This window comes from Canis aureus, chromosome 9 (genome assembly GCF_053574225.1).
Source record: "Canis aureus isolate CA01 chromosome 9, VMU_Caureus_v.1.0, whole genome shotgun sequence".
NCBI lineage: Eukaryota > Metazoa > Chordata > Mammalia > Carnivora > Canidae > Canis > Canis aureus.
In genome coordinates this window covers 21,672,873-21,696,754 of record NC_135619.1, presented here as the reverse complement: position 1 = coordinate 21,696,754, position 23,882 = coordinate 21,672,873, and positions in this window count along the sequence as shown.

Genomic DNA, 23,882 nt, shown 5'->3' with positions numbered 1-23,882 from the left:
TTTAAATTTCTTTTATGTTCACCATCATCTAAGAAACAGATTGTTGTCATTGCTTAAAAGACAGAAGACCAGTTGACTAATGAAATACAAACACTTTATAAAGCAATTAGGACTTTGACAATAACTGATTGGTATGGCCTCATTGAAAGGCTACCCATGCACCTTGTCCAGATACCAAAGTAAATTAGTTGGAGTAGTCTATTTTCCCATGGAAACTATAAGATTCTAAGAGTCACTTTATTTTTTTTTTTAATTTTTTGAGGGAAGGGCATGGGAAATATAGGGAGAAAAAATGTGAGATCTCTTACTATGTTTTCACACAATTTTTCTCATTCATTTTTTTAAGGACCAAGATTGATGTAGGAAAGATGTTCTGGTTTGGAGCTGATGGCCAAGGAAGGTTTCTTAAAACATCTTTGGTGCAAAAAATGGAGTTATTAAAGCATGGGGACAGGACCTGTGAGCAGTAAGAGCTGCACTGGGATAATGAGGAGTGGCCCATTATATACTTTCAAGTTGAGAGGGTGTTAGGGATAGCACAAGCCTTCAGGGTGTTTGGAACCAAGCTTTCAGGACCTTGAGGGGAACAACTATTGTTAGGAAAAGGTCATTTATTACTCATTAGTAAAAACTCAGTCATGAAACCCTTCTGACGTATATAAGTAGGTCATCTGCTTGAGAGTTTGATTGCCAATATATACCTTGGGGGGCAGAGATAAAGGGAGTTTCCAAAGGAATTTTTTTTTTAAGATTTCATTTATTTATTCATGAAAGACACACACAGAGAGAGAGGCAGAGACATAGGTAGAGGGAGAAGCAGGCTTTCGATGGATAGCCTGATGCAGGACTCAATCCTGGGACCCAGAGATCACGACTTGAGCTGAAGGCAGATGCCCAACCACTGAGCCAGCCAGGTGCCTTCCAAAGGATTTTTTATACATTAAGGTACACTCCCAGGATTCTGAGGGGTCCGGCTGAGATTGCCTTTTGCCCTTAGTAAAGTGTCAACACTCAAGCAACTGAGCTTCCAGCAGAATATCACTCTGCCTGTCTTAAGGACTTGTCAGTGGTCTGTGGGAAGTAAGGAAATTTAATTGTCTTTTGCCTTTGTTTCCCACATCAAGATCACCTGGAGAAATCACTTAGCTCTTACTTATTTTGAATGTTAGACCAGCCAACAGTACTCTTTCATTTCTAGAAGCAAAACAAAGTCTTTACAACAGTATTAACAGTAAAAAAATAATCACTAGCTTATACTGAGTACCTGCTAAAAAGCCAATCTTACTAACGCATTTCTTTTTTTTTTTATAAAGCATGATCTCTTTTTTATTCTTTCAAAAATCCTGCCACCTAAGTGCCATCTTATTTCCATTTTGCAGATAAAGAAATTAGGCAATAGAAAGATTATTGGAGAAAGAAAGCAGAGGTGCTATTCATACAATGTCCACCATCAGCAGCTGAGCTCTAAAACTGTATTAAGCAATGTCTTAAGAGTTTATTCATTATGGTTGTGACTTATCTCCCTTAAATCACTGTGCCTTTCCTTGTTCTTCCTGAGAAACTAGAAGTCAGGTAGCAACAAGTAAAATACTATTTTTGATCAGCTTTAAAATCCTAGTAACTCTATGGCAAGAGAATAATTTTAAAAAGCAGACTTTGTGGGGAGGGGATTTCCAAATTCCAAATATTTTGTTTGACCAAGATATGCTTGACTAAATTTTAAATAGGTTTATTTCTGGCTTTAGGCCCCAGATGTCTCTTTATACATCATTTACTTCAGAAAACTTGCAATTGTAAATTCTTTTTCTATTCCCTTGTGATGTAAATCTTATGCAACCTAGGGATGTCTTTCTCAAAGACCTGGAAACATCCCTTTGAAATATAATCATCAAGAAAGTAGGGCTCCAGCCTCTTAGTCTCTGTGTAAGGAAGGAATATAATTTTAATAAGCCACAGTTAGAAAACACAGATGGCCTAATCGCATTGATCAACCTCACCAAGAACATCCTCCACTACTTTCCTAATAGCTTACCCAAGGGATTCAAAAACTCACCCTAGGATTTCAAAATCCTTCCGCACTTTTATTCAACTTAATTGAATTCAATCTCTTTCCTCTATTATAATAGTCTTGAATAAAGTTTTCCTTGCTGTTTTTACCAAGTGTCCAATATACATATATGTTTTTCCCTTTACATACCAAAGGCTAGGTCATGAAAGCTCAAACTTATTAGCTTCTCTTCCATGTGGAGAAACAGTGCAGAGAATCTAGATGAGGCTAGTGAGTCTAGAATCAAAACACACAGGTCCTTGTCAATTTCATGTTCAGATACTGGTTTGTATTCTAAGAGGAATAAGCACCGAACGTTTTGAAGTTTGGGGTACACGGTGAAGGTAGAAAGGACTTGACTATAAAGTGCATGCTGAAAAAATAAATTTAAATAATAGATGTGTAGAGGCCACTTTTAAGTTAGAGGCTTGAGCAATGGAAATTTGAAGAAGGCAAAAGGGCCTGTAGCGACCACAGAGCTGAATGGAAACAGGCTCATTAAGCGACCCACATTGAGACAGCCATAGTCCCTAACTGGCCAATTACAACCAGGTACAGTTCCTAAGATTGCCAAAAAGGGAATATTCCATACATCCCCATGCTCTCTCGCTGCACCCTATAACTGTTGCCCCTTACCACTGCCTTGTTGCAGATAGTCTTCCTCTGCAGTCTTGTCCACCACTCCCTTGCAATGTATTCAATACATTTCTATCTTTTGTTCTGCCTTAGGTGAATTCTTTTATAGCCCATGTTGCCCCATCTGGTTGGAGTGCCCCACATTTTTCCCTCTTACTCTTCAGACAAGGGTGGTCTGATGTGGTCCCCCCGGGGCTTTGGATCTTCACTAAGGAATAACTTCAGCCAGAGGTCATCAGTTCCCCAAGGATTACTGGAGTTGATCCACCAGGGGAAAGTCCCAAGAAATTCTCTAAGAATCTGCAAAGAGTCCCAGGACAACAGAGGGTCCCGGCGCAGGCCAGCAAATGTGGGGATCAAGATGTTGCCTAAAAGCAGCTTCTAGAGGATGGTATAAGAAGTTAAACAACAATCAGAGTTGTTTAATGAGTCTGTAGACTCAGATTAATCAACTGGAGAAGATGGTAAGTTGTAATAGGTAAGAATTATAAATATATAGTATATATTTAGGAGATAATGCTCAGAAGTGGGTGTTGAGATTGAATAAGGTATGAGGGAAAAGAGGTGAAAATTACTTTGAAATACAGTCTTTGTGTTAGAACATATTCATTTAGTATCTCCAATGCTGCATATTTTATATAATTGTGGATGATTGATAAGTATTGGTCAATATTCCAAAAGCATTGCATATAAATAAAGCAAAATTGATTTCTAAAAATAGTAGCCAAATAGCTAACATTTAACAAAATTCATGTCAAAATTTGATTTTCCTAATTTCTTAAAGAAATAGATAGAATTTCATTAAATAGAAATTGATTCCAATTTACCATGAACAATTTTTTAAGTTTCTATAATAAATCTAAAAGTTGCTTTTAATATTCTGAAAAGCCTTACAAAATATGACTTTGCTACCATTGTCACAATTGCTAATTCCCAACAGATATGCATATTGATTCCTTTAATATACAGAGGCATGAGTTATTATGAATAATAAAGTGAAATGGATGATGAGATTATTTGTTGTTTGATGAATGGAGTATATGTTATCTAAATCAGAGGAAAAATGCTAAGACCAAAACATATCAATGCATATTATTCATACTACAGAATAATAAAAATTTGAATGTACTTAATATACTTTAAATATGAAGGCTGTGACTCCCCTACACTTTCTTTCTTTCACTGAATTTTATCATAAATAATCTTTCATGATTTCCAAGAAAAAGTTCTGAAATTTAAAAATATAATTGTGAGAAATTTAAAAAGACTATTATTATTTCTAATACAGGACGATTAAATATCCCACAAAAGTCAGTGATCCTTTTAATTTAGAATAACATGATCATTGTTCCACAAATGGCCCGTGTATACAAACCAATAGAGAAGCTATCCTTCCCAGAGTGAAGGAAACTGCATTTATAACTATATATAACACAGCAAATTTTAAAATGGAATAAAATCAGTATTTACAACCTTTATACAATATGGTTTCACTCATACCCACCCTCAGCTTTTAATCTCTGCATAGATTTCATTCTGCAAAACACTTCTGAATGCTTCCGATTTAAACTTAGTTTCAATAATTCTAAAACATACTTATAATCCTTCTTCCCTGCAGACATTATCACCTTTCCTGAGACCACCTTGCTTCTAGTATTTAGGGTTTAAAATCATTGATTCTCTTGAATTTCCACTCTTTAATGCTTTATCAATCCCAAAGTTCTGTTGATTTTTCTTTTTTCACAATGTTGTTCACCTCCATTTTTCCTTTCTCTCGCCAAAGGTAGCATATTAAATAAAACAAGTCTAGGTTCAAATCACTGAGTGACTACCTACTATCCCTATTAGACACAAAGTACGAAGATTAAGACCTGGCTACTTCTTTCAGAAAATTCACGTGCTGGAATTCGACATGGAGAATTTATAATCTGGGTGATTGGTATGCAGATTGATTTGCTACTTGTTAGGTTTCTCCTTCAAAATGATTTAGATTCCTGTAGAAAAAGTACATAACCTTTTCCACCTAAAAGGACTAAGAAAACAAAAGAAGGGGAAGAAAGAAGATAGAAGGTGTACAGTGTTAAAACAAGAGACAACAAGAGAAAATAATGAGCGGGGAGGAGTGTGGGGAGAAAGAGTCAGATCTGCCCACTGGAGTCTCTGAAAGCTCCCCGAAGTAAACCCAACAGAAAAGTAAAATGGTTTTAGAAACAATTAATTCAACAAGGAAGTTAAGTGGACCATTATAGGAAATTCCAACAGAAAATGACATATGACAAGAGACTGATAGACAACTAGGCATCTTTTTTAACAAAATCTTTCTTTTCATCTTTCTTTTTTTTAAGATTTTATTTATGTATTTGACAGAATGAGAGAGCACAAGCAGAGAGAGCAGAAGGCAGAGGGAGAGAGGGAGAAGTAGTCTCCCCACAGAGCAGGATCATGACCTGAGCGGAAGGCAGTTGCTTGACCAACTGAGCCACATAGTTACAACTTTCTAATAAACTCTTAGTTCTTCATGTAAAGAGGAAATCTACATCTATGAAAATTACAAAGGCTAAGATATTTGAGATTTCAGAGGTGTAGTAAGTTATGAGATATAAACAATAAGAATATTTAATTCAAAAGATTAATCAGTGATTTAATCTTAACCAAATAATGTATACACTGAATTATGTTTAAATTATTTTTAATTAAATCTTCATTTAAGATCAATACCTTATGTTGAGTTCTATCCACCGTTACCACTGATTGTTTAGAAGAAAGATAAATGGAGAGTCATGTGTATAGATTTGATCTAAGTGTTGATAGCCCTCTAAGAAACTATATAATTAATAAAGTTTTGCCAAATTAATATCTGTTATCCACATATTTCCACATAAATTCTTAAATGTTTTTAAAATTTCATGATCATTGCCTTATCTTTACCTTACCTTAGATTCAGATATATTGGAATAAACCTCTTTTTTAGTTATAATAAGGTAGATGACCCTAATGAAGAAATGGATGTCAATTGGTATATGAACTTCTTTTTTTCCTAAATTTTAGTGTATTTTCTTTCATAATAACCAGCATATGCTTCATATGTAATTCATGCCAGATTCACAGAGGTAGAGTGGAGTCTGAAGTCTCTCGCCGTGGATAAGCCAAGAGTGGAATACAAGTGTCCCACTGTGACAGAATCCTTTCCAGCACTCTACTTTAGATATTTTTAGAAATTTATTTTTTCCACTATCTCATCCTTTTACAAGAAATACTAAAGAGCTGGAGTAAATTTTAATTACTCAAAATATTAAAAAATACACTTTTCATAATTCCCTGAAAATCTTTTTTGATAAGGATTCATTTAAACAAAAACTAAAAATGAAAATGAAATAGGGGCACCTGGGGGGCTCAGTCGGTTAAGCGTTGGCTCTTGGTTTCAGCTGGGTCATGATCTCAGGGTCATGAGATAAAGCCCCATGTAGGGCTCCATGCTCATATTGAGTCTGCTTGAAGAATTTCTTCTCCTCCCCTTACCCCTCCTCCACTTGTTCTCTTTCTCTCAAATAAATATTTTTTTAAATGAAATAAACCCCTCACAAAATAGTTATTCATTGTGACTTTCAGTTTTATACCTAAAAGAAAGTGTTAACATTTTTTGAAAATAAGAAATTTTAAAACTATAATTCATTCAAGTTCTTCAAAATAAAAATCCTTATTCAGCTAGATCTGTCTTGCACGCCATGCTTTTTTCAGCCTATAACTATGTAATAAGAGAAGGTTATTTGGTTGCCTTGAGGCCCTTTCATAAGCTAAAATGCAGTTTTTCTGCATATAGAATTTCTTTCTAGCAGGTATTCTATAACCCTAAATATATGCTTCACACAGTAGCCACATCTGTTCCACCACAGGTGATATGGGCAAAGCTTCCACAGAATTGCTCAAACATTCAATAAAGCAGTTAGGCAGATGTCTTTGAGTTTCTGTGGTATACAGTTTTGTTAGATTTCATGCTGATTATGCAACAGACACTGCTATAAGTGTGCAATGGTGAAATATTATTGACTACATTTTGAAAGGCTGAATTTAAATTTCAAATCCTAAATGTACAGCTGCTTACACATGTGCCTAAAAGAGACAAGACTGACTCTGGTGAGATGCCTGGAAGAAAAGCAGGTAATCATACGGGACTCTTGTATGGCACCTATTTGTTATTAGGTATTTTAGTCCTTTAATAATGGTAGCTTCATATTCAACCAATGTTACCATTAAAGAATGGTGCAGGGACGCCTGTGTGGCTCAGTGGTGGAGCATCTGCCTTTGGCCCAGGGCATGATCCTGGAGTCCCGGGATCGAGTCCCACATCGGGCTCCCAGCATGGAGCCTGCTTCTCCCTCTGCCTGTGTCTCTGCCTCTCTCCCCCTCTCTCTCTCTCTCTCTGTGTGTCTCTCATGAATAAATACATTAAAAAAAAAAAAAGAATGGTGCAACTTAATAGCTAATGTTGGTTTATTTTTACCTGCTAGGATAAAAGCAAGATAAACCAGGTTACTAAAGTCTCTATCTCCACTTCCCAAGCTATTTTGATAATGGTTAATGGAACCTGTGGCTCCCTTTATAGACTATGTTGACCTAAGTAAAAAGGTAAAATAAGGCAAGCTCAAAAAGATGAGTTTATTTGGGAATAGCACAGGAATTGCAGTTCAAGATAAGCAAACTGTAGAAAGCTACAGGTGAGTCCATTGAGGATTTGGCATAAGTTATATTTATGGGCAGGAAATATAAACAGGGTAGGGTTCAGTTAGAGTCAGTTAAAATAAAAAGCAAATGGAGACCAGCCTTGAAAACTTCCTGAACAAACAGAATCAAGCTAGTCACACAAATAAAGCTCGATTTAGCCCAATTTGTGGAACCAGTGTAACATGGGTTATCTCCTATTCACACCTCTGGCAAAACTTCCTAAAGTTGATACCTCTGACCAACCTCCCATCATCCAATAAAATTCCAAGACTATCAGTTTTCTGTGGGAAATCAGCTTTAGTCCTTAAGTTTGTCTTCCTGAGGGCACACCCATGAGATTTACCATTTTATATCCCCTAGTTCTATTTTAGATTGAAAATTTTTTTAAGATTTTATTTATTTATTCACGAGAGACACAGAGAGAGAGAGAGAGAGAGAGGCAGAGACAGAGGCAGAGGGAGAAGCAGGCTCTATGAAGGTAGTCCAATGTGAGACTCAATCCCAGAGCTCCAGGTTCACGTCCTGAGCCAAAGGCAGATGCTTAACCACTGAGCCACCCAAGTGTCCATAGATTGAAACCCTTTTACAGCTATAAAAGCTTGGGTAATCACTTAGAGATAGGTAAACAGTGTAATATTCTATTAGTCTAGTTACTCTATATTTAACTAAATGGATGAATGGCTTGGCATTGATACTAAGATGTTTTTTAGTAATACTGGACAAATTAATATGTCCTTACTTTGAGAGGTTTAAAATTATCTGTGTTATATTTTTAAAGATAAGAGAAAATGGTCTTAAAATATGCAGGGGACAATCTCTTGAGACCTGATTTGTGACCTAGTATGTGGTCTATTCTGGAGAAAGTTCCATGTGCACTTGAGAAGAATGTGTATTCAGTTGTATTAGGATGGAATGTTCTGTATATATCTGTGAAATCTATTTGGTCCAGTGTATCATTTAAGGCCCTTGTTTCTTTGTTGATGTTCTGCTTAAATTTGTCTTTTGCTGAGTGTGCATTGTTGAAGTCTCCTATTATTAGTGCATTGTTCTTTAAGTATCTCTTTACTTTGGTTATTAATTGATTGATTTACTTGGTGGCTCCCACATTAGGGACATAAATATTTGTGATTGTTAGGTCTTCCTGTTGGATAGACCCTTCAAGTATGATATAGTGTTCCTTTTTGTCTCTTATTACAGTCTTTGGTATAAACTCTAGTTTATCTGGTATAAGGATTGCTATCTCAGCTTTCTTTCGAGGACCATTTGAATGGTAAATAGTTCTCCACCCCTTCATTTTCAGTCTGGAGGTGTCCTTAGATCTAAAATGAGTCTCTTGTAGACAGCATATAGATGGGTTTTGCTTTTTTATCCAGTCTGATACCCTGAGTCTTTTGATGGGATCGTTTAGCCCATTCATGTTCAGAGTAACTATTGCAAGATATGTGTTGTCATATTACCTATACAGTCCCTGGTTTTGTGGATTGTTTCTTGGGTCTCCCTCTTTCTTTTACAGGGTCCCCCTTAATATTTCTTGTGGAGCCGGTTTGGTGGTCACATATTCTTTCCGTTTCTGCCCATCCTGGAATCTCTTTATCTCTTCTTCTATTCTGAATGACAGCCTTGCTGGGTAAAGTATTCTTGGCTGCATGTTCTTTTCTTTTAGTACCCTGAATATATCATGCCAGCCCTTTGTGGCCTGCCAAGTCTCTGTGGAGAGGCCTGCTCTTAATCTGATATTTCTCCCCATATAATTTAAGAATCTCTTGTCTCGGGTTGCTTTAAGAATTTCCTCTTTATCTTTGGAATTTACAAGTTTCACTATTAAATGTTGAGGTGTTAAATGTTTTTTTTTTGTTTTGTTTTTTTGGTGGGGGGGTTCCTCTCTATATTTTGTATCTGAATGCCTGTTTTCTTCCCCAGATTAGGGAAGTTCTCATCTATAATTTGTTCAAATATACTTTATGGTCTTTTCTCTCTCTCAGCCTCTTCTGGAATCCCAATAAGATGAATATTATTTCTTCTCAAGCTATCATTTATTTCCCTAAGCCTTTCCTCATGGATTTTTAATTGTTTTTTTTTTTCTTTTTTCCTCAGCTTCCTTCCTTTTCATCAATTTGTTTACTATGTCACTCACTCTCTCTTCTACCTCATTAACCCTAGCAGTTAGAACATCCAGTTTAGACTGCATCTCAGTTAAGGTATTTTTAATTTTGGCCTGATTAGATCTCAATTCTGTGGTAAGAGAGTCTCTAAAGTCCTTATGTATTTTTTCCAGAGCCACCACTAATTTTATAATTGTACTTCTGAATTATATTTCAGACATTGTATTTAAATTAACATTCAGCAATTTTGTGGCAGAGAGAAATGCTTCTGATTCTTTCTTTTGTGGTGAATTCTTCCTTCTAGTCATTTTGTCCAATGCAGAATGGCTATATGAGCAAGCAGAGTCAAAAATATCAAACACAACCTAAGTAGAATACACCCTAGATGATTCAGAAGAGGTTAGAGACCAGAAAATAATAATAAAAAAAGAACAAAACAAATAAAACAAAAGGGCCAGTAAAGTGAAAAACAATTTTTTAAAAGATTTTATTTATTTATTCATGAGAGACAAAGAGAGAGAGGCAGAGGAATAGACAGAGGGAGAAGCAGGCTCCTCACAGGGAACTCGATGTGGGACTTGATCCCTGGACCTGAGATCATGCCCTGAGCCAAAGGCAGATGTTCAACCACTAAGCCACCCAGGTGTTCCAAAAACAAATTTTTAAACAAAAGAGTAAGAATAGAAAACAAAATAAAAGAAGAAAAAAAGAGGAGGTGGTGAGGAAGTGGTGGTGGAGAGATAATATAGTCTCCTCGAGGGGACTTAGAGGGTGATCCTCTTTGTTCTGAGGGTATTTTGTTCTGTATGTTTGAGGATGCTCAATCCCAAATTTATATAAACCACCAAAGTTATATAAAGATCCAACATTGATCACAAAAACATAAACAAGATGGGGGGGGGGGGGCAAATGGGAGGGAAGAGAGAATAGTCTCACAGAATGAACCAACAAACACAGTGTTCCACTTGGTTCTGCATGTCTTTTGGTCCATGCATTAGAAGGTACTAACTTCCACCATTGTAAAACAAAGTGAGACAGAAAAAACAAAAAACAAAAACCCATAACTCATATATCTACCAAAATTAAATTGAATACATTGAAGGGAATCCAAAAATGAAAAATATATCTAAGACATGTAATTGTGGAAATATGAAAGTCAAAAAGGAAAAAGCTTAAAAATGAAGACTTGGTAAAATATTATATTTAAGGCAGGAAAAGAGAAAAAAATATTGGAAATTTTTAACCTGAAATAAAAATGAGTCATAATGAAAATAAAAACCTTCTAGTTCTATGTACTATCTTTCCTCAGTCCTGGAGCTTTCTAGTGCTGCTTATTCAGTAATCTTGCTTTTCCCTTGTTCTTCTAGCAGTTCTTCTGGGGGGAGGGTCTGCTGTGGTGATTCTCAGGTGTCTGTGCCTGGGAGGAGATGCCCCACCCCTTGCTAGTTGCTGGGCTCAGTATGAGCTATTTATCCTGTGAGGCCTTTGTTCCCTAGAGGCTCCAACTCTCCCAGGTGAAAGGTAAACAAAGAGAAAATACAGTGGCGGCTGCCAGATCTCCAGCTCCGGAGCCAAGAGCTCCCTGCAAGTATGGCACCACAGTCTCCTAGTCCATACTGGCCTAGATGCTCCTGGGGGCAGGTATAGGTGCACTGGTCTGCACAAACTGAAGGGCACCCAGTGGAAATAGAGTTCTTGCTGTCCTGTGCCCTCTTGGGGTCTGCCTCTCCCAAAGAGAATGGAAGATAGCTGGATTTGTCCTCTCCAGCGTCCTCAGATCCAGGGCCCTGTGCCAGTGGACCCATGCTCCTGGGGTCCACCTCTCCCAAAGGTAACAGAGGACAGTGCCTCCATTCACTGCCAGTTTCTAGGGTAAAGGGAGCTCTGGTCCCAGCCCACATAACCAGCGGGTTTCTCTCAAATGCACTGGAGGGTGTGGGGCTCTAGCCCTTTACCACAATCCATTTGAAAACAAATGAAAATCAAGCAAATGTAAAGGATTGGGTCTATGAACAAGTAAGTCCAGGGAAGACATGAAACAGGCAAGAGCTTGAGTGGGGGCTTCTTTCATGTCACATGTACTTCAAGGTCAGGCTTCTGCCTAGTAAAGGACAATGCAGGTTGGAACATCAATTATGAAGGATTATCAAGGATTCTGTGTAATAGCTGTAAAGTATTCCAAAGTAGTGCCCCAAAGTGACCTTGAAACTGAGTGAGGGACAACAAACAGACCTGTTCCTTGAACTACCACCTTGGTCCAATCTAGGCATTTACACTTTTATATTTTTTTGTTCATTTATGTTATGTTCTTTTGAAATGCATTCATTAACATTGCAAAATTACATGTATCAAATAAAGATTCTAAAAGTCAAAAGAATATGTAATCAATCAAGTATAATTTTCAGATACCTAAAGTATTATACAATCAGAATTTCTATAAAAATAGCTTTTTAAAATATTTTTAAAATGAAAAATGTATCTCAATCTTACCTCTTACCTAGGAACAGGTTATATTCTGGAAAAAATTCATAAGAGGATCTAAAATTTTATTTCTGTAATAAACTAAATTGATAACAATTTTATGAATATTTTTATATTTTTCATAAGATGATCAAAATTTTAATGTTTGTAATAACACTTGAGACTTCAAGTTCAAAGTCTAACATGATGTATTCTAAAATCAAAATAATTTATCTTTTTTTTTTTAAGATTTTATTTATTTATTCATGAGAGACACACAGAGAGAGATAGAGACATAGAGTCACAGGCAGAGGGAGAAGCAGGCTCCATGCAGGGAGCCCGACATGGGACTCGATTCCAGGTCTCTAGGATCAGGCCCTGGGCTAAAGGCGGCGCCAAACCACTGAGCCACCCGGGCTACCCCTAATATATCTTTTTTTTTTTTTAATTTATTTTTTATTGGTGTTCAATTTACTAACCTAATATATCTTTTTTAAGTGAAAAAGCAGGTTACAAAGAATATGAGAATATGATCATACTTTTAGTATACAAATATAGCACACACTTATGTTTATGTGCACATACAAAGATATAGAATTTTATGTACTAATGGACTAGCAGTTATTTCCCTTAGTGAATAGAATTATAGATATTTTAATATAATTCTATTCTTTTCTGTAACAGATATTTTTACATAAGAAATAAATAATTTAAATTATGGTGAAGAAAAGTAAATGTGGGGAATCCACTCTATAACAAAGGTATAAGGTGCTATGATATTTTTTCTTTCAAGTTCTTGTTTAAATTCCAGTTAGTTAACATACAGTATAATATTAGTTTCAGGGGTAGAATTTAGTATTTATCACTTACATGTTGCATGTAAGTGATAAACATTTGCCCTCCTTAACCCATCATCATTTAATCCATGCCCCTGCCCACCTCCCACCCAGTAATCCCCAGTTTGCTCACTGTAGTTAAGAGTCTATTTCCTAGTTTCCCTCTCATTTTTAAAAATATGTTCATCTGTTTTGTTTCTTAAATTCCACATGAGTGAAATCATATGGTATTTGTCTTTCTTGACTTATTTCACTTAGCATATTAATACACTCTAACTCTATCCATGATGCTGTAAATGGCAAGATTTCACTCTTTTTTATGACTAATGTTACATTGTATATAGCTACCACCTCTTCTTTATTCATTCATCAGTTGATGGACATTTGGGCTTTTTCCATATTTGCCTATTGTTGATAATGCTGCCATAAACATCAGGGTGCATGTATCCCTTTAAATCAGCACTTGTGTATTCTTTGCATAAATACATAGCAGTGAAATTGCTGGGTAGTTCTATTTTTAACTTTTTGAGGAAACTCCATACTGTTTTCCAGAGTGGCTGCACCAGTCTGCATTCCTACCAACAGTGTAAGAGTGTTCCCCTTTCTCCATATCCTTGCCAACACCTGTTGTTTCCTGTGCTGTTAATTTTAGCTATTCTGACTAGTGTGAGGTGATGTGGTAGTTTTGATTTGAATTTCCCTGATGATATGTGAGGTTGAGCATCTTTTCCTGTATCTTCTTTGGAAAAATGTCTATTTAGGTCTTCTGCACATTTTTAAAATGGATTATTTGTTTTTCAGGTGTTCAGTTTTATAAGTTCTTTATATATTTTGGATACTAACTTTTTAACAGATATATCATTGCAAATATCTTTTACTATTCCATCAGTTGCCTTTTAGTTTTGTTGTTTGTTTCCTTTGCTGTCCAGAAACTTTTTTTTTTGTCCAGAAACTTTTTATCTTGATGAAGTCCCAAAGTTCATTTTTGCTTTTGTTTCCCTTGAACTCAAGAGACATATCTAGTAAGAAGTTGCTATGGCCCAGGTCAGAAAGGTTACTTACTGTGTCTCTAGGATTTTGATGGCTTCCTGTCTACATATAGGTTTTCATCTATTTTGATGAAATTTATTAATTTTTGAGTATAATGTAAGAAAATGATCCAATTGCATTTTTCTGCATGTTGTTATCCAGTTTTCCCAACACCATTTTTTAAAGAGACTATCTTTTTTCCATTGAATATTCTTTCCTGCTTTGTCAAAGATTAGTTGATCATATAGTTGTGGGTCCATTTCTGGGTCTTCTATTCTGTTCCATTGATCTATGTATCTATTTTTGTGCCAGTGCATACTGTCTTGTTGACTATAGTTTTGTAATACAGCTTGAAGCCTGGAATTGTGGTGCCTCCAGATTTCCTTTACTTTTTCAGTATTGCTTTAGATATTCAGGACCTTTTGGGGTTCCATACAAATTTTAAGATTGCTTATTCTAGCTCTGTGAAAAATGCTATTGCCATTTGGATAGGGATTGCATTAAATGTGTAGATTACTCTGGGTAGTATAGACAGTTTAACACTATGTGTTCTTCCAATCCACAAACATGGAATATTTTTCCATTTCTTTGTGCCATCTTTAATTTCTTTCATCATTGTTCTATAGTTTTTAGAGTATAGGTCTTTTACCTCTTTGGTTAGGTTTATTCCTAGGTATCTTATGGTTTTTGGTGTAATTGTAAATGGGATCCATTCTTTGATTTCTCTTTCTGCTGCTTCATTATTGATGTATAAAAATGCAACAGATTTCTGTATTTTGATTTTATAACCTGTGACTTTGTTAAATTCATGAATCAGTTCTAGAAATTTTTTGGTGGAGTTGTCCAGGCTTTCTACATAGAATAGCATGTCATATGTGAAGAGAGAGTTTGACTTCTTCCTTGCCGATTTAAATGCCTTTTATTTCTTTTTGTTGTCTGATTGCTGAGGCTAGGACTTCCAGTATTATATTGAATAACAGCGTTGAGAGCAGATATCCCTGTCATGTTCATGATTTTAAAGGAAAAGTTCTCAATTTTCTCCCATTGAGGTTGATATTAGCTGTGGATCTTTCACATATGGCCTTTATGATGTTGAGGTATGTTCCAATGATCCCTACTTTGTTGAGGGATTTTATCAAGAATGGATGCTGTATTTTGTCAAATGGCTTTTCTGCATATATTGAGAGTATCGTAGGGTTCTCATTCTTTCTTTTATTAATGGGGTGTATCACATTGATTTGCAAATTTGGAACTACCCTTGTATGCCAGGAATAAATCCCACTTGATCATGGGGAATGATTTGGATTCAATTTGCTAACATTTTATTGAGAATTTTTGTGTCCATGTTCATCAGGGGTATTGACCTATAATTCTGTTTAGAGGGGCATTTCTCTGGTCTTTTAATCAGGGTAATGCTGGCCTCATACAAAGAGTTTGGAAGTTTTCCTTCCATTTCTATTTTTTGGAACACTTTGAGAAGAATAAGTATTAGCTCTTTCAATGTTTGGTAGAACAACAACCCTGTGAAGCCATCCATCCCTGGACTTTTGTTTGTTCAGAGGTTGGTAGATTTTTGATTACTGATTCAATTTCCTTGCTGGTTATCAGTCTGTTCAAGTTTTCTATTTCTTCCTATTTCAGGTTTGGTAGTTTATATGTTTCTAGGAATTTGCCCATTTGTTTCAGTATGCCCAATTTGTTGGCAAATTACCTTTCATAACACTCTCTTATAACTGTTTTTCTGTGGTGGTGTGATTTTTCCTCTCTCATTTGTGATTTTATTGATTTGGGTCCTTTCTCTTTTCTTTTTGAGAAGTCTGACTAGTGGTTTATCAATTTTATTAATTTTTTCAAAGAACCAGCTCCTAGTTTCATTGATATCTTCTACTGTTTTTTTAGTTCCTATATACTTTATTTCTGCTCTAATCTTTATTATTATTCCCCTTCTTCCATTGGTTTTAGGCTTTGTTTGTCATTTTTTCTGTAGCTCCTTTATGCATAAGGTTACGTCGTGTATTTGAGATTTTTCTTGCCTCCTGAGGTAGAGCCTGTATTGCTACATACTTTCCTCTTATGGCAATTTTTGCTGCATTCCAAAGGTTTTGGACTATTATGTTCTCATTTTCATTTGTTTTCATGTATTTTTTAAAGTTCTTTTTAATTTCCTGGTTAACCCATTCATTATTTAGTAGCATGTTCTTTAACCTCCATGTATCTGCTGTCTGCCCAAATTTTTTCTTATGGCTAACTTCAAGTTTCAGTTGCATGGTATGATTTCAATCCTTTTACATTGGTTGCTGCCTGATTTGTGTCCTAGTATTTTATCTATTCTGGAGAATGCCTCATAGTACACTTGAAAAGTATGTGTATTCTGCTATTTTAGGATGAAATGTTCTGAATATATGGTTTTTTAAAAAAGATTTTATTTGTTTATTTGACAGAGAGAGTGTGCACAAGTAGGCAGAGTAGTAGGCAAAGGGGGAGGGAGAAGTAGGATCCCGATTAAGCAAAGAGACTATTGTGGGGCTTGATCCCAGGACCTCAAGATCGTGACCTCAGCTGAGGTAGATGCTTAACCAAGTTAGCCCCCCAGGCGTCCCTAATCTGAATATATTTGTTAAGTACATCTTGTCTAGTGTATCACTCAAAGCCATTGTTTCCTTATTGATTTTCTGCTTAGATGATCTATCCGTTACTTTAAGTGGGATGTTAAAATTCCCTAGTATTATGGTATTGTATTGTATAGTATCGTATTGTTTTGTATGTATGTATGTATGTATTTATTTATTTATTTATTTATTTATTTATTTATTTAAAAATTCAATTTATTTATTCATGAGAGACACAGAGAAAGAGAAAAGCAGAGATACAGGTGAAGGGAGAAGTAGGGTCCCTGTGAAGATCCTGATGTGAGACTCAATCCCAGATCTCAGGATCAGGACCTGAGCCAAAGGCAGACACTCAACTGCTTGAGCCATCCAGGCACCCCTAAATAGTGTTTTGTTTGTTTGTTTTTAATTAAATTTGCAAAATATAGTGATAAATTTTAAGTAAGCTCTGTGCCCAATGTGGGGCTTTTATCTCTGTAGTAAGTATCTCCCTGATGTGATGACTTCCCTGCTTTTTTCAAGCCCAGTGAGTATCCTTATGATTGTTGCTTCAAATTCTGCCTCAGGCATATTTTTTAAAAGATTTATTTATTTATTTACTTATTCGGGAGAGACACAGGCAGAAGGAGAAGCAGGCTCCCTGCAAGGAGCTTAATGTGGGTCTCAATCCTGGAACTCTGGGATCATGCCCTGAGCCAAAGGCAGATGCTCAACCGCTGAGCAACCCAGGCATCCCAGTCATATTATTTATATTTGTGTTGATTAGATCTCTGGCTGTGGTAGGGAAGGATTCATTCATTGGAATTAATTCTTCCATCTTGGCATTTTGTCTAGGTCTCTGTCTTCTGTGTGTTAGAAGATCCTGTTATGTTTCTTACCCCTGAGAGTAATGGCTTTATGAAGAAAGGGTCATATAAAGTCCAGGGCCTGGTGCTTTAGGAAGTGTCTCTGGTGTATGCTGCAAGCACTCTGTTGCTGTAGTTTTGGCTGCTCTATCCCTCAGGTCAGTGGTCTGCAAAGGTTCTTCTTGGTTACAGTGGGCAATATTTGGACCCTGGCCAGAGTTTGGTGAGTTTTAACTAAGTATGCTCTGGTCTGCTCGTTAAATGAGACTTCATGCTATTTCCACTAGAACTAAAAGTCTGCAGAACCCTATAGCCAATAGATGTGGTATGTCCTGGGATTTGTGATGGTCTTCTGGGGAAAGGGCCTGCTGTGCTGGTCTTTAGGTATACTTGCCCAAGAAAAACAGTACTAGCAGAGTGCAGGGGTGAGGGATTTTGTGTAAATAAGCAGTTTAGGCAGCCAGTGTTGGCACTGTGCTGTTTATTGAAGTTGATTTATGCTGAGGGGCAGGGGAGGGAAATTGTACCAACAAGCTCCTTTGTGCCCAGAGAGAGAAGTCCATACTTAGTGCTCTCAGGGAAGCACTTTCAAAAGAGTGAATAATTTCCCCTAATGTGTCATAGGCATTTTTCAAATTACTATTTTCACACCATCTATCTCTGGGTTGCTTGCCTGCCTTGAGCAGCACAGTACACTTTGAGCTCTACCCCAAGCCTGCAGACTTTTAAAACTCCGAACTTTAGGGATCTGGTGTCTTGAGGACTTGTGCTAGTCTTCTTGGAAAGGGTATCACCATGCTGGTACTGATGCAGGTTTGACCCAGAATGGCAGTCAGGAACATGAGATTTTGAGCAAAGCATGCTAAACAGCCAGTGTCTCAATTAGTCACCCTAAACAGGTGTCTCTTCACCTATGCTGAGGGACGGGGGAGTGAAATGGCATCCACTAGCTCTTTTGTCCCCAGAGAGGCACCACCTCTCACAGATGCACTCTAAGAAGTACAATCTATCTCTTCCCATGCCCCTTGGGCAATCCTCAGATTGCACAGTCTGCCCCAGGTTGTTTGCATGCTGTCCAATGTTCAGTAAATTGGCTTTGCAGGAAAATATTGATTTTTACATTAACAAAATAAAATTCAAGTAAAAGAAAAAAAAAAGTGTTACACTATTTGAAATGGCTCTCAATACATCTCCTCATTAGTAAACTAAAAAGAGAATCCTAAAGAGGATAAAACTTCTGCTTATATCAGAGAGGCACAATTTATCACAATAGAAGACAAGTTCCAAGAGTGCTTCAAGTGAATGACAGTTTCATATTGTTATATTCTTAACAAACAAAATCACTCCAGATAACTCAAATTTGTGTAAGCATGATATATTCACTCACTGAAGATGTTTTATCACTTCTGTGTACAAAGCAGAACTGAAGCAGAGAGCATGAAATTAAGGTCAGAGTTGGATCTGAAACCAGCACATGGTAATAATCGAATAGCATATATATAAAAGCATATATATATATATATATATATATATATATATATATAAGATTTTTGTTTCTACTTTTTTAGGACAGAAAATTTTCATTCTTATAGGCTTTACTTTTTATCCTTTTGGAAAGTATAAATCTTTGATAACATATGCAAAATAATAAAGGTTATAAATTAATTTTAGTGTAGCATTATTTCAAATAAGCCCTCTTAAAGTTAGGTGAACACATAACTTAAATTTACAATAACCATACAGAAAATCAGTTGCTACAGTACAATATGATTCACTCAGTTAGATGGTGAAGTATGATTTATATGTTGTCAATTAGGTAAGTAGAACTTAGTGAAATTCTTGTCCCAGAAGGAAAATATTTTCACAAATCAGATTTATTTCTATGCATCTGGTTAGGAATAAAATGAAAAGTTCAAAATATTACTCAAAATGTGCAATGTTCTACAAGACTATATCTCTGTAAATAATTATTTTATAGACTTTATTATTGAAATATTCTCCTATTTGATAATAGGATATTTAAACAATATTTTAAACAACATTTATATTAAAAATACATGGAATAGTTATCTTATCTGAAAATGTTCAAGAAAATTTTATTTTTCATTTTTATTATGTTAAAAATATAAATCTGCTCACATATTCAAAAGTCAAGCCTATCTATATTCAAATAAAAACTTACGTATTGAATAGGGAAATATGTCCAGATGAATGATAGAATGTAAGAATTTATTCATGTATTAATATAACAAAGTCTGCTAAGAAAAAAAATAAAATATAAATCAATGTTGCCTTTCATTATTTTTATCTTACTCCTTTCTCTTTATATGGAATTCTAAGTAGTACAAAATTTTATAACATACTTCATAAACTCTATCAAAATATTTCAAGTATATTTCAAATATGTCTATATTACTCACTGAGAAATTGCAATTGCCTTGACTTTATTTCAAAAATATCTACATTATTCACAGAGAACACAGAATGGCCTCCAGTTTATCTCTAAATCGTTTATATATAATTGGAATGAGACCATTATAATACCTCCATTGTATCACATTAACATCACAAGTTTGTCATTTAACTTTTGGTTTTCCTAAAGTAACAAAATGATTTCCTAAGGAGGGGTGAGGTGGGTAAGGACCTATGTCTTGACTCAACCCTGAAGCAATATTCAATCAAAAGTTGATTAATAAAAGGGTGAATTTTAACTTATATAATTAATCTAATGAATGTTCATTATTAATCTACTTGTGACTTGGGTATAGAACTAATCCAGAATATATGATATTTTGGCTGTAAGACTAACTACAGAAGGGCCAAATGTGGCCTGAAAATATAATAACTGGTAGTACCACAATCTTGTACTTTTGACATATACTCCCCATTAAATGTAGTTATACATTTTCTTTATACAGTTGGCCTTGGCAGTATATGAATTTGGGATACATGCACCAGAACCTGGAGCTACAACAGTGATAAAGACACATGCAAGCTCTCAAGGATTTATAATCTTGTATAGATGACACAAACAATAGCTAGTAAGTAAGATGAGACAAGCAAGAATATGGTGCTTTGGAACCACTGAGCATAAGCAACTAACCCAACCATAGAGGATCTGGAACATTTTTACTCTGTGTGAGTGACATATAGGGTAATATATATCAGGACTTGCTCTCACCCATGGGGAATAGGGGGGAAAAATTCTAAGCAGAAGGAAAGAATGTAGAAGCCTTGAAAAACCACCCGGCAAGTTTGGAGAAATACATACGATTCAGTGTAATATGAGGAGAAAGGGCTCAGAGAACAACTACATTAAAGGAAATGATCCATCAGCCATTCGGTTCACAAGTAATTTTGACATTAGCTTGAGCAATGAGTGATGGTATATTCAGGAATGGGGATAGAATATGGTATGTATATTGAAGGAGTTTATGTAGGAGTCCATGCTTTAGCAAGATCATCTTGAAAAATATAGTCCAAGAAATGAGACAAGAATGAGAGAGAGAAATTAGCAAGTTTTTAGGTGTTGTATGCAGGAGATAATTGGGACTTTAATAAAGATAATGACAAGCTGAACAAATCGGAAAGATTCAGGAAATATAAAGTAGTTAATCTCAGGAAGACTTGGTGATTAACTTTGTATGTCATAGTAGAAGAGAAGCAGAAATTCAGGACTCCATTCAAATTCCGGCTTGGAATATTCATAATGCCATTCACTCAAAGAGAAGTAAGGTAAAGGAAAAGGTGAAGATGATTTTTTTTTTTTAAGAGACTTATTTGTACTTTGAAGTTCTATGCCCAAAGAAAACAAATTAGAAATGATACTAGGCAATTATACATCCATGCCTGAAGTTTAGGAGGGAGACCAAGGCCATAGATACCCATTTGAAAGTAAATGATATATAGGTGGTAAGTGAAATTATGGGAATGAATGGGTAGAGCAATAGAATAGGGGACACTACCATTTATAAGCAGAAGAAAAATAGCTCATATAAAATGATGAAAAGTAATAGAGATGTAGGAGAAAAACTATTTGCATGTGGGTATAATATAGGGCCCTATACATTTGGAATAAGTACTCTCTATCCAACAACATGGATCTTCTCCATTAACTCTTGACACATAAAGACAATATTAGTTTGGCTCCTGATTCTGATATGTGAAAGACTCTCTGATTTGTAATACAGTCTTTAGATTTTCTGAAAAATGACAGCAATAAATATAAACATCCGTCAAGTAAGGAAAGAATGATTACAAGTTTTACTGTGGATGTAGAGCAACATAGAGAAGACTATTAGCTACAAGTAAAGCAAACCCATTCATGTTCTATTAACTCTTTAAGTCTCTCTCAACTCATTCATCCTATTTAGAGGTATTCAAATGTCAGAGTGTAGTCGGCAAAGAATGTCAAAATTGATTATTGTCCCCAATTATTGATTGGGGACAATCAATCAATAATTATTGATTATTGGGATCTTGTCCCCAACCTTTTAGATATCACCCAATTAAGTGATAAGTCTCACTTATATCATTACTAAAAGACTTACGATTGTTATTCTAAAATGTCTTTAACATTTGTATTAGTTTCCTAAGGCTATGGATTTGTTACAAATTACGACAAATTTGGTACCTTAAAACAATGGAAATTTATTCTCCCACAGTTCTTGCGGCAAGTACAAAATCAAAGTGCTAGTAGTCCCTCCAAAGACTCTAAGTGGACATCTTTTCCTGCCTCTTGCAGTTTCTGGCAGATGCACACATTCCTTGGCTTGTGGCTACATAACTCCTATCTTTGCCTCAATCTTCACATGACTTTTTCTTCTGCTCCCCTGTCCCTCCTTTGTGTCTTATAAGGATTTTTGCTAATGGATTTAGCACCCATCCAAGGTAGTCTAAAATGATCTTACCTGGAGATCCTTAACTTAATAATACCTGCAAAGATGCTTTTTCCAAATAAGATCATAACCACAGATTATGGGAATTAGCATATGGACAGATCTTTTTGGAGGCCACCATTTAATCCATTACAATGCCCTATACATTAGGTCTAATCTCGTTGATGGTGTAAACTGCTCTTTCAATAACTGAAAATAAAGAGAAGAATAATTTTAGAGTGTAAAGAGATCTTGAGATGCCAAACTTTGAGAATGGCTACACTAACCTTGAGCTGAAAAATAACATTGATATTTCAGTCTTTTTTCTTTTGCAATATATTTATTATAAGTCATAAATGTTAAACTAGTTACTGCTTTCACTGCAGCCACTATGTTTTGATATGTAGTAGGTTTTATATCATTCAGTTAAACAAATCTCCCATTTCAATCACAACTTCATCTTTCACATATGGGTTATTATATAATATATTTCAATATCCAGAAATATGGACATTTTTGTTAAGTTTTTTAGTAACTAGATGGAAATGAGACCGCCAAGGCAAGCAAGGGTCCAAGAACAGATTTTATTGCAGGCACCCTCGGGCGAGGTTCCACGACTCACGGGGGAAAGAGAGTGAGTCGAGGAAGTCGCGCCAAGACAAGGTGGTCGGGGGTTTACATAACGTTGTAAGGCAGAACGGTTTCCTATTGGTTGGCTCATATGCAAAGGAAGGATTGCAATCCAACCAGTCAGAGTGACCCTCACTATGCAAAGGAAGGATTGCAATTCGACCAGTCAAAGGTGACTTCCTCCTCTGGGGTTTGAAGGGCATTGGGTTCGGTTGAGGAAGTCCAAAGGAGAGGTGTAAGGGTCTGCTCAAGCTGTCGTCCCAAGTGGAGGTGGTGACAGGAACCTCAGCCATTTTGGCGTATCCGCCATCTTGAGGAGTTTCCCTTCCCGCCTGGCCCCAACAATTTTGAGTTCCCTTTTAGATTAAATTTCTAGTTTAATTCTATGTGGCCAACAATAAACAAAATAAGGGCACCTGAGTGGCTCAGTAGTTGAGAGTCTGCCTTTGGCTCAGGTCGTGATCCTGGGTTCCTGGGATCAAGCCCCACATCAGGCTCCCCACAGGAGCCTGCTTCTCCCTCTGCCTGTGCCTCTGCCTCTCTCTCTGTCTCTTATGAATAAATAAATAAAATCTTTTAAAAAATAAAAATAAAAAACAAACAAAATAGATGGCATTACTTTGAAATGTGTTGACTTGGTCATAACCAATTATTTGGTCACTTATTCTAAACTTTCTTTATCCATGGGGAAAAAAGGTATATTTTAAATACATACACACATATGTATACATATATATATATATATATATATATATATATATATATATATATATTCCTGGAATATATAAAAGCCTTTAAACATTAAGTTCCACTTATCCATTTATTTCCTCCAGTAATACCTTTACCCAAAATTTATCTGTATTTTAGGTCTTTTTTATTTCATTTTTTAAAAATAGTTATTTGAAATAAAGAGAGAGGTAAAGCATGAGTGGAAGGGGAAGGAGAAGGAGAGAGAATATTAAGCAGACTCCAAGATAAGCATGGAGCCCAACATGAGACTTGAGATGGGACTGGATCTCACAACCCTGAGATCAGGACCAGAGCCGAAACCAAGAATAAGGCATTTAACCAACTGTTCCACTAAGGTAC